Source organism: Podarcis liolepis, assembly GCF_965112155.1.
Source record: "Podarcis liolepis genome assembly, chromosome: 8".
NCBI classification, from domain to species: Eukaryota; Metazoa; Chordata; class Lepidosauria; order Squamata; family Lacertidae; genus Podarcis; species Podarcis liolepis.
In genome coordinates, this window is record NC_139560.1 from 43,592,002 (window position 1) to 43,603,663 (window position 11,662).

The following is an 11,662-nucleotide window of genomic DNA, read 5'->3' on the forward strand; positions in this document are numbered from 1 at the left end:
GAAGAATACATGTAAATGGCTCTCCTGAAGAGGGAACAAACAACCTGGAGGCTGGAAAGGAGGTTGGAGAGAGAGAGAAAGACCTTTGCTTATAGGTCTGTTTGAATTATTTCATATTTTGTAGGATGCTGAGCCTGTGCTGGACATCACAAGATATTGTATGGATGTTTTTGATGTTTTAATGTTGTTTTGAAGAAAGTTCTGCCAGTAAAAGTTTGAATAATATTTCTATGGGCCTGGGCAATATTTCATTTCCAAAGGAGTCAGTTCTTATGCTTCCAGTCACTTCAAACTGTGGAATATTTAATACCTGCAACATGACCTAGATGGACAAATGATATGACTGAGTGTAGGGCAACTTTATGTGTCCAGTAGTGAATTTTGTTTATTCCTCGTACACAGGCCAACAGCTCCAGAGTGACTGCCACTTCTTGTTGCAACCAAGAGTATTTGCAGCCTCTCAGCTGCTTCTGTAAAATGCTCTCTCTTTCAGTGGGCAAGACATGATATAAGCATGGAAAGATGCCCCAGTTGTCAGCCCCAGCCAAATTGGTAAGTGGCAGAAGCCTCTTCTCTAATTTCACAGCCAAAGATAAAAGTTTGCTGACGGTGACACAAATCAGGTTGCAGGCAAAAATTAGCTTAGAGTATATAGATTAATATAATATAATATAATATAATATAATAATAATATAATCAGCACATAATAATATGTGAACACATGTATGTACTTATTCAGGAACCACATGCAACCCCCTCTTTAGCACACACACACTCTTTTTTTTTTTTTTTATAAAATTTTTATTGGTTTTGCAACATTTTTAAAAAAAACAAACAAACATTAAAAATGACAAACATACACGTATAGTTTCAAACATATTTTCATAAACCTCTTTTCTTGGACTTCCCCATACCCCCCCTCTCTGCATCCCAATGTCCGTAGTTCAACTAGCAACTCCCAATTGTTACTTTCCAATCTCAATCATCTTAGTCCTCTTTTATAGTCTAACCTTATATCCCTGTACCCCTTTGTCTCTGAAAACCACGACATTTTAGCATTCATTAAGTTTATAGTAGTCCTTAAGGTAGCTTTTAAATTTTCTCCATTCTTCTTCCACCGTCTCTTTTCGTTGGTCACGGATTCTGCCTGTCATCTCGGCCAGTGTCATATAGTCCATCACTTTCATCTGCCATTCTTCCAAAGTGGGTAAATCTTGTGTCTTCCAATACTTTGCGATGAGTATTCTTGCTGCTGTTGTGGCATACATAAAAAAAGCTCTATCTTTCTTTGTCACCAGTTGGCCGACAATGCCCAAGAGAAAGGCCTCTGGTTTTTTAGGAAAGGTACATTTAAGTACCTTTTTCATTTCATTATAGATCGTTTCCCAGAAGGCCTTAATCTTCGGGCATGTCCACCAAAGGTGATAAAAGGTACCTTCAGTCTCTTTACACTTCCAACATTTGTTATCGGGCAAATGATAGATTTTTGCCAGCTTGACTGGGGTCATGTACCACCTGTATACCATTTTCATAATATTTTCCTTTAAGGCATTACATGCCGTAAATTTTATACCGGTGTTCCATAACCATTCCCAGTCAGCTGACATAATATTGTGTCCAACATCCTGAGCCCACTTAATCATTGCCGATTTAACTGTTTCATCCTGTGTGTTCCATTTCAACAACAAGTTGTACATTCTAGATAGATTCTTAGTGTTGGGTTCTAACAGTTCAGTTTCTAATTTTGATTTTTCCACCTGGAAACCGACTTTCCTGTCCTGTTTAAAAAATTCCATTATTTGGCGGTATTGGAACCAATTTTCTACTTTATGCTTCAATTTCTCCTGACTTTGTAGTTTGAACTTATCTCCATCCTGTTCTAAAATTTCCCAATACTTCGGCCATCCGACCTCCATATTGAGTTTCTTCACTGCTTTAGCCTCCACTGGCGACACCCATCTAGGGGTTTTGTTTTCCAATAAATCTTTATATCTTATCCAAACATTAAACAATGCTTTTCTGACAATGTGATTTTTAAAGGCACTGTTAACTTTACCATACCAAAGATATGCATGCCAACCAAAAGTGTTATTGAAACCTTCCAGATCCAAGATGTCCGTGTTCTCGAGGAGCATCCATTCTTTGAGCCAGCAAAAAGCTGCTGCCTCATAGTACAATTTTAGGTCCGGCAGGGCAAAACCCCCTCTTTCCTTAACATCTGTCAATATTTTAAATTTAATTCGGGGCTTTTTGCCCTGCCAGACAAATTTCGAGATATCTTTGTGCCACCTCTTAAAACATTCCATCTTATCAATAATCTGCAAGGTCTGAAACAAAAATAACATTCTAGGCAATACATTCATTTTAATTACTGCAATTCGGCCTAACATTGACAGTTTCAAATTTGACCATATTTCTAAGTCTTTCTTGATTTCTGACCAGCATTTTTCATAGTTGTCCTTATACAAATTCTGATTTTTAGATGTTAAATAAACCCCTAGGTATTTTACCTTCTTGACCACAGTCAAACCTGTTTCCTCTTGAAATTTCTCCTTTTCCATATCTGTTAGGTTTTTCCCTAAAACTTTGGTTTTTTGCTTGTTCAACTTAAATCCAGCTACCTGGCCAAACTGTTGTATTATTTCTAAAACCCTTTTCGTACTAGTGTTTGGCTCTTGCAAAGTCAATACTAGGTCATCTGCGAACGCTCTTAACTTATAATGTTTAGCTCCGACCTGCACACCTTTGACCTGCTGGTCATTTCTTATCATATTCAGCAACACCTCCAGAACTGAAATAAAAAGTAATGGGGAAATCGGGCACCCCTGTCGTGTTCCTTTTTCTATCTTAAGTTCCTCAGTCACAACATTGTTTACAATCAGTTTGGCTTTTTGTTCAGAGTATATTGCAGCCATACCATTCTCAAAGCCCTGACCTACCCCCATCCCATGAAGATTCTTCCTCATAAAACTCCAAGAGATATTATCAAAGGCCTTCTCCGCATCCACAAAGATCAATACTGCCTTGGTGTTTATATTCACCTCTAACTTCTCCAAAATATCTATTACATTCCTTACATTATCTGCTAGGTGTCTTTTAGGGAGAAAGCCTGCTTGGTCTTTATGGATCTTCTCCATCAAAACTCTTTTAAATCTTTTTGCCAAAATGTCTGCAAAAATTTTGTAATCCACATTAAGCAGGGATATTGGGCGGTAGTTCTTGAGTTGGGTCTTTTCAGTCTCTGACTTTGGTATGAGTGAAATATATGCCTCTTTCCACGATTCAGGTGCCTTTTTTCCCTCAAGGATCTCGTTACAAACTTCTCTTAATGGTTGAGTCAACCATTCCTTCAGCGATTTGTAGTATCTGGAAGTCAGTCCATCTGGTCCTGGAGATTTGCCCAGTTGCATATTCTGAATGGCAGCCTCTATCTCTTGTTCTGAGATTCTCTGGTTCAAGTCCATCTTACTTTGATGAGAGATGTTTTGTAGTCCATATTTTCCGAGGAATTTGTCTATATCTTCTTCATTTTGCGGGCCTTGGGTATAAAGTTTTTTAAAATAGCTTAAAAAGCAATTTCTAATTTCATTGGGTTTGGATATGTTCTTTCCATCCACCTCTAGGCTTGTAACTGTATTTAGTTTCTGCCTTTTCTTCAATTGCCATGCCAAAAGTTTGCCACATTTATTTGCTGATTCAAAAGTCTTTTGCTTCATTTGCCTTATCTTCCATTCAATCTCTTGGTTCGTCAATTCCATATATTGTGTTTGGTATAATTTAATCTCTCTTAAAATGTCCTGAGACTTTGGTTTTGTTCTTAATTTCCTCTCTCCTTCCTTTATCATTTCCAGAATCTTCTCTTTTTTCTCATTTTGTTTTTTCCTCTTTATTGAGTTTTGTTGAATCAAAAATCCTCTCATCACCGCTTTACTTGCGTCCCAGATCACTCTTTTCTCCACGTCGGTCCTCAAATTTATTTCAAAATAGTCTTTTAGGGTCTTTTGGGCCTTCGTGAGAATCTCCTTATCTCGAAAGAGGGTGTCATTCATTCTCCATCTAAATTGACCAGTTATTGTGAGTTTCATCTCCATCTTCACGGCGTTATGGTCGGAGCAAGTTTTTGGGCAGATTTCCACTTTCTTGATCTTCGGAGCCATTCCACTAGTAACCCAGATTTGATCGATTCTGGTCCAGGTCATCATTGCTTGGGAGAAAAAGGTTCCCTCTCTCTCCAGAGGGTTCCTTGTTCTCCAGATATCTATCAAGTCCATATTTTCAGTCATTTCGAAAAAAGTCTTAGGGAGTCTCCCTTCCTTGGTGACTGTAAGTCTTTGTGCCTTGTCCATATTAGTGGAGACCACGCCATTCATGTCTCCCATAATTATCATATTGTAGTCCAGATAGTCCATCAAAGTTTCATGAAGTCTCTTAAAGAAGTCGGATTTACCTTCATTTGGTGCATAAATTCCAACAACTAAGAATTTTTCTCCTTGTACTTGTATCTCCACAGCCAGATATCTCCCTTGTTCATCTTTGAATATCATTTTTGGAGCCCATTTCTCCTTCACATATATTACAACTCCTCTCTTCTTAACCTTGTCTGATGAAATAAATTCTTGTCCTAGCCTTTTATTTAAAAGTAATCTCCTGTGGGCTCTGGTTATGTGAGTTTCTTGTAAGCATATCAAGTCCAATTGTTCTCTATTCAATATATGAAATACTTGTCTTCTCTTCAAAGGCCCATTGAGCCCATTACAATTCCAACTGAGGAATTGCAGAGCCATCTTGTTATTTTTCTAAGGCTCCTCCAACAGCTCCAAGTTGTTGCTCTTCTTCTGATGGTAGTAGTTTTTGTCCAAACGAGAGATTCAAGATATCCAATGCTCTCCTCTGTTCTGCAAGTACGTCAACAGTCCCCTTCTGTAAGTCCTCCTGGTATCTTGCCAAAAATTTGTCTTTATCTTGAATTGTCTTTATTTTCACCTTGTTTCCCTTAAAGTCAAATGACAGCCCTTGTGGGAATTCCCACCTGAAACGAATAGCGTTTTTCTTTAATAAAAGGGCTAAGTCCTTGTAGAAGTTTCTTAAGTCCAGAAAATATTTTGGGATGTCTTTAAAGATCTGTGCAGCTGAGTTTCCAATCTGCAAGGCCTTTTCAAAGTGTAGTCCCAATATTTTGTCTCTTTCCTCCTTGGATCTGAGTGTAATCAAGCAATCTCTCGGAGTCTTTCTGTTTTGCTTCTTACCCAATCTAAAGGCAGTCGTAATTTTGAATTCGTCTTCCTGGAGTTCCCAACAATCCACAAACTCCTGTGTCAAGTATTCCACAAGGTTGTCTCCTTCATTCTCCGGGATCAATCTTATTTTTAAATTTCTCTCTTTCCTCTGTAGCTCCCACAAGGCCAAGGTTGCATCATGCTCATAAACCTTCTTGGCAATCGGCTCTAATTTCTCCTGTGTCTCTCCCGCAGTAGCTTTGGCGTCTTCCGCAATTTGACGCGTAGTGGCGTTTTCCTCCACCAATTTATTTATAGATTCTGTATTCTGGTTTAATCTTGCTGAAATTTCTGCTAATTTTAGTGTATTCTCTGAAGTCTGTTTTGTCAGAGACTCCAGAGTTTGGTTTATCTTAAGCAAGGCATCTGTCACAGCTTCCATAGAGACGGCTGCTCCTTTGTCTTGTCCTGTTGATGCTGTTGTTCCTGTTGATCCAACTGTTGCGCCTGAAATTGAGCCTCTTTTCTTTGCCTGTAACTGTTGCAGCTGTTGTTGTTGTTGTTGCTTGGTCTTGGCCCTTGTGACTATCTCTTCTTGTGTGCCACTCATGTCAAGGTCAGTTCCCACGGGATTTATTCTCCCTTGGAAAATTCCACTGTCTTAGGCCGTGCCGGGCTTCACTTTGTCCTCTAGAGGGAGCAAATCAAAATGGCCATAGAGCAAAGTTTCCAAGTATAGAGACAAAGGAGACTGTCCCAAATGTCCAAAATATAAAAAGGGAGATTAACCCAGTCAAAAGTCTAAAAGCTTGTTGCTTCAAATTGCCACAGTTGCCCTATTTATGCTACTTCTTGTTGTATTGTACAGTAGCCAGGCACTGTGGAAACTTTGTATCAGAGTATCACTTCACAGGAAAAAGTCAGTTCAGTGTACTAAGAAGGCAGACCGTTTCATGCTTTCAAATAAGTGAGACAGCAGAGGTTTTTTACTTCCAACAAATCTTGCAGTTATTGCTCAAATTCACCTCCCCTCTGCCCTGCTAGCTAGAGGGGAGATCAAAGGGTCAGAATGTCCGGTTAAGCTGATCAAAGAGCTGGTTTAAACGGATGCAGGTTTAGAGCTCCGTTGCTTTCACTTTCATGCAGTCGGGGGGAGGCAGACTTCCTTTGTTTAGATCTCCCCCGTTTTTAGCCCAATTTTTAAAATTTGAAAAGTCCCGATTATATTTCAGCTCTTACTCACGGGGATTCAGTCCAGATTTTCTTTTCAGGAAGGAATCGGCGCTCTCCGCTTATGGCGACGCGGCTTCACTTCGCAGGCTGGGTAGCGACTCTCAGCACCGCGCTCACTCCCGATGTCGATCCGTAGCCTTTAAAAAGGCTCTTTCACGGTACCGGGGGGCGCAAAGGTGCCCACCGAGTCTCCTTGTTCTCAGGCTTCAGCGCCTGGGATTTTAGGGGTCCCCCGCTTGCCGTAGCGGGTAAGACCCGAACTTGCGAAGCAGTCCTTCTCCGGAGCTCGGAGCTAGGACCGCCATTAAGCGCTGGCACCGACCGGAAGTCTCAGCACACACACACTCTTTCTCATGTTGGTTTGTGCAGCTAATAATAATGAGAAACCTTGGAAAATAATTGTTTCACAGTTAGCCAAGGTTACACAATTATCTCTCTTTCCTCACTCAGATAATCTCTCTCTCTCTCTCTCTCTCTCTCTCTCTCTCTCTCTCTCTCTCTCCCTCCCTCTCTCCCTCTCTCTCTCTCTCTCTCTCTCTCTCTCTCTCTCTCTCTCTCTCTCTCTCAGAGGTCTTCAGGACTAACAGCATCCCTTTCATTATATTTGTGTATCAGTTGAACTCAAACTCAGGCCAAATCATTGACAAACCCGAGACTTTAGCTTTCTCCACCAGTCCAATGGGTGTAAGACTGTCCTCTCTGCTCCTCTTTCAGCTGTGGAGCAAAACCAGTGAGAGTAGACATTTCCTGATGCAGTCTGTACCAAATAATAGGCCATTATTTATCTTGTGCCTAAGGCAAGATCTCTCCTTCACTTCACATCACAATACACCAAGGTAATTCAAGGAAGTTTGGGGAATGGCATGCAGCTGAAACTAATAATACCTTCCCAGTTTTAGAAATAATAATTGTGTTTTATCTAACCTTTGGATTTTTATTGAATATTTTTGTGCCTTTTTTATTTTCATGCCCAAACACAGCAAATGTCAAGAAAGGCCCTTCCCTCAAACATTCTTTTGGGTTTGTTTTTTCCCCTCCACTTATTCTGGGGCAAAAAGAACTGCCAAGGCCAGGGCGAGGATGTTGGGCATAATGGAGATATAGTCAAATAAAATCCCTTTGACAATAGCCCATGAGCCTCTGAATTTCAGTCAGCACGCACTGACTTCTAATCGTTGGTTAATAACAACAACCTCATGGTCACAAACAAGGGGGGTACCCCATTCTGTCACCACAACAACCCTAGGGTAGTTTGTGACAAACACTTAATGGGCTTAGACTATCACCACACACCTCCCACATCAGTAGTCAATCATTGTTTTCAGTCACATGCTTTAAATACAGTAGAGAAATATATGGGCCACATTTTAGTCCAAGGATAGCCAGTCTGATGCCCTCCAGATGTTACTGGACTACAGCTCCCATCATTCCTTACCATTGGCCATGCAGGATGTAGCAGATGAGGGTAACAACATCTGGAGGGTGTCATGTTGACTAGGTAAAGGGCCCCTTACCATTAGGTCCAATTGCGGACGACTTTGGGGTTGTGGCGCTCATCTTGCTTTACTGGCTGAGGGAGCCAGTGTACAGCTTCCGGGTCATGTGGCCAGCATGACTAGGCCGCTTCTGGTGAACCAGAGCAGTGCATGGAAACGCCGTTTACCTTCCCGATGGAGCGGTACCTAGTTATTTACTTGCATTTTGACATGCTTTCAAACTGCTAGGTTGGCAGAAGCAGGGACCGAGCAACGGGAGCTCACCCCATTGCGGGGATTCGAACCGCCGACCTTCTGATCGGCAAGCCATAGGTTCTGTGGTTTAGACCACAGCGCCACCCACCATGTTGACTACCCCTGCCTTAATTCCTGTAGCCCTGTTAGATCTGACAATAGGTCCAACTAGCCCACCATTTTGTTTCTGAGAGTGGCCAGCCAAGTGGCTCTGGAAAGGTCACAAGCAGACCATGAATACAATACAATACAATACATAAATACAGTACAGTACTGTTGTTTGTCCCCAACATCTGGAAGTTAGACATTTCTTGCTTCTGCACTTGGTGTGGAGGTTCATTCCAGTACCATAAATATCTATGCTTCATGATTTAGAGACTTGGAGATTTAGAGCTCCTTTATAGACTGCCATCCCATTCTTGGCCAATAATATTGCCTGTCCTGAACTTTCTGTCAGTAGATATTTAAAATAAGAATAATGAATTAAAACAGCAATCCATTAAAAAGAATACAATCCATGCAGGAGAGATAACAACTGTGGCTGATTTCCATATGTTTGTTCTGAAGAGGCAGAATCCCTTCTGGTGGCATTTGGGAGAGGCAGGGGTCATCACTTTGAACTGGATTCCAATTATGGTAACACTGTACATTTATATAAAGCAGTGTTTCCCTATATGGACGATACTCCCAATATGGGCGATATAACTGAATAGGTTATTAAATCAACAGTGGTGCAGATAAAAGGAATAAACTTTCCCTCTATTGAAATTTCACATAAAACAAAAAATTAAGTTATCTGCTGAAATGAACAGATTGCAGGCTTAATATATATGAAAAGGAGTACAATATTAACCTTTGAAATTTGTTTTTGGAAGGATTATTTCTTGGGAACTAGATTAAGCACATTTTAAAAGATTCAGTATAGAGGATAAGACTATTTTGTTAACACTACTCATCAAGATAACCAGAAAAGTGTAAAAACATGTAAAATGAAATCTCTGTTTTCAGAAATTATACATGCTTACTGTCAGGAATCAGACTGAAGGGTATTGCTCTGAGGAAGAATGGTGGGAGCCCCCTCTCCCTCTGCTCAAGGGCCTAATCCTGAAGCTCCTCTGGAGCAGGAGGATAGTATCAACCTAGAGCAATGGTTCACGGAAGGACACAGTTCGGGAACTAACAGTTGGGCTGAGCTGGGAGAAGAGCAACCAAGGGGAGAGGAACAGGGAGAGAGAGAGATGGTTGAATCTCCCTCACTAGAAACTATGCATCCCATGAGCCCGAGAGCCAGGCGGCTGGATAGGGTAGCCTCTGAGAAGGCTCAGTGGTAGAGGGATCACGTGGTGAGGAGACGGGAAGACGGAAGTAACTAGAGGGAAGTGGGAGGAACTCAATGGGAGCACCTGCATGATGAGAATGGACGCTGAATGTTTGCGCTGTGTTCAATAAACCTCTCTGTTGCTGCAAAAGACTGCTTTCGCTTCGTGCTGCTATCTACAGAGAGGGGGATGGTAAGCCTTGCCTGGTAAGCCCGACCTTACCTAGGAATAGAATAGCAGATCCATAGGAAAAAGCATGGAATCCAATAGGCCTTAATTTTATTTATAGTGTTTTAAAATTAATTAATTTGTGTTATGAAACTTACTTATTAAAAACTTTCTTCCTAGCTGCTGACTACCAGAGTTGATACATTTGAAGGCACTTCCCCCCCATCCATAAGATTACCGCATATAAAATAATGGAGGCAGTGCAGAATGCTTGACCTCATCCTTGCCCGATAATATCTATAGTCTGAAAAGAAAAGAATTTCCCTTGAAAAGCTGCATGTCGATTTTTGTTGGGCAATGGGGTCCAGTAGATGCCAACAATGGCAGAAGGTTAAATCGACATGAATGGTAGTTTCTTTAAAGGCATGCAAAACATTCTGCCGTTGAATATGCAAAACAAAACCAGACTCAGGGCTATTTCTATGCCTTGCCCTGGTGCCAGAATACGTGATGAATGCAACAAATGTTACCAAGGAGATAATTGGAAGTGAAAAGTCAAAGCATGTCAATTTGCAAATTTTCAGCCGTGCTTTTCCTGACTGAGCAGCTTTTGAGCTGTAGCTGGCCAACTCCACTGTATCAAATTAAAGATCCTAACTTGTTTTCCTACATTAGACTTGTGAGTGCAATATTTTATTTTAATAATGATGATTCCATGAAGGTTTAACTTGACACATATATTTCCATCCTTTCTTGAGTTTTCAGTCCTGAGAATTTTATCTTCATATCCTAGGCACTAGAATGTGAAACCAGGCTTGTGTCAAGTGACTCTCCTTCTACAGTAGATATCCCACCACTGCTGAGGAGAAGGTAGGGACTCCTGGAGAGAATTTCAGGACTTGCCCTAGGAGTCTGGTACAAAGAAAAGACGACCTGTCCAGTTGCAAAAAAAAGTGTTCCCCTTTGCTTCCCTCAAAGGAAAATGGAAGTTCCACTCTGCCTATTGGACTGGACTGGAGGAACAGAACAGCGTTGTTGTGTTGTGTTGTGTTATGTTGTTGTTATGCTATGCTATGCTATGCTATGCTATGCTATGCTATGCTAATAAAGTCACTTGTCACCAGAAGGTCTCCAAGTGACTTACATTAAAGAAAAATATATGCAAATATATAATGCCATAGAAAAAAATGAGGGGATCATATTGTACATTAATATTTTATATAACATACAGCTAATGGGAAAACTAAAATAACACACCAGCCCCATGAAAAGTCACAAACTTTGTTTGCAATCCTCAGACAATAAAGAAAGCAATATTCCTACCCACTAACTAGCAGAAAAACAAAACTTTAGCCCCCCTCCCCAGTCTAAAATCCATCCACATTGGTGAGTCCACGGTCGTCACCATCTTAGTCCAGAGTACAGGGTGGTTGGGCATTTCTCCTCTCCCTTCAGTAGGGAGTAGTAAAAAAAAGGAAAGCAGTGGCAAAAGTGTTACCTGCTTTGTAGTTGTCCTGCCTCCTGTTCTTGTCTTGCTGCTGGTCGGGGTGCAGAAAGCAGAAATGTGCAAGAGTGCTTCTTCATACCCCTCTGCAAAGGAAGTGAGTGCATTGTGATAAGCAGCAATGGCTAAATAGCACTCTTGCACAATGAGTTTATCTCACCTACCCACCCGAAGAAAAAAAAAATATCCAAGGTGGGAAAAGTAATGGGAAGCTACAGCGGAAAGTGCAGGAGAACAAGCAATTGATGGCAATGGCATATAACCTCCACACAATTTGTGTGAGAACAAATCAGGAGATTGCTGAATATACAATTTGCCTGAAGCGACCAAAGAGAGGAAAGTAGGCCAGACAAAGGTGGACTATTGGGAAATGTCTGTGAATTTCAATAATAGGAAGAGGACCACGTTGTCAGGAGTTGTAGAAATGAACAGCTGTTGCAGGAAGTTGTAGAATTCCTGCCATCTTGGGAAAACAGGATCTTCAGTTTAACC

General features: G+C 41.0%; 1 long non-coding RNA gene across 1 annotated transcript; it reads left to right on the forward strand.

Annotated features, from left to right (window-relative positions):
• Positions 1-387: 387 nt before the first annotated feature.
• Positions 388-10,679, forward strand: LOC310713541. Its single transcript, XR_014529325.1, has 3 exons — positions 388-552; positions 7,020-7,285; positions 10,512-10,679. It is a non-coding gene; the product is annotated as an uncharacterized lncRNA (long non-coding RNA).
• The last annotated feature ends 983 nt before the right edge of the window (positions 10,680-11,662 follow it).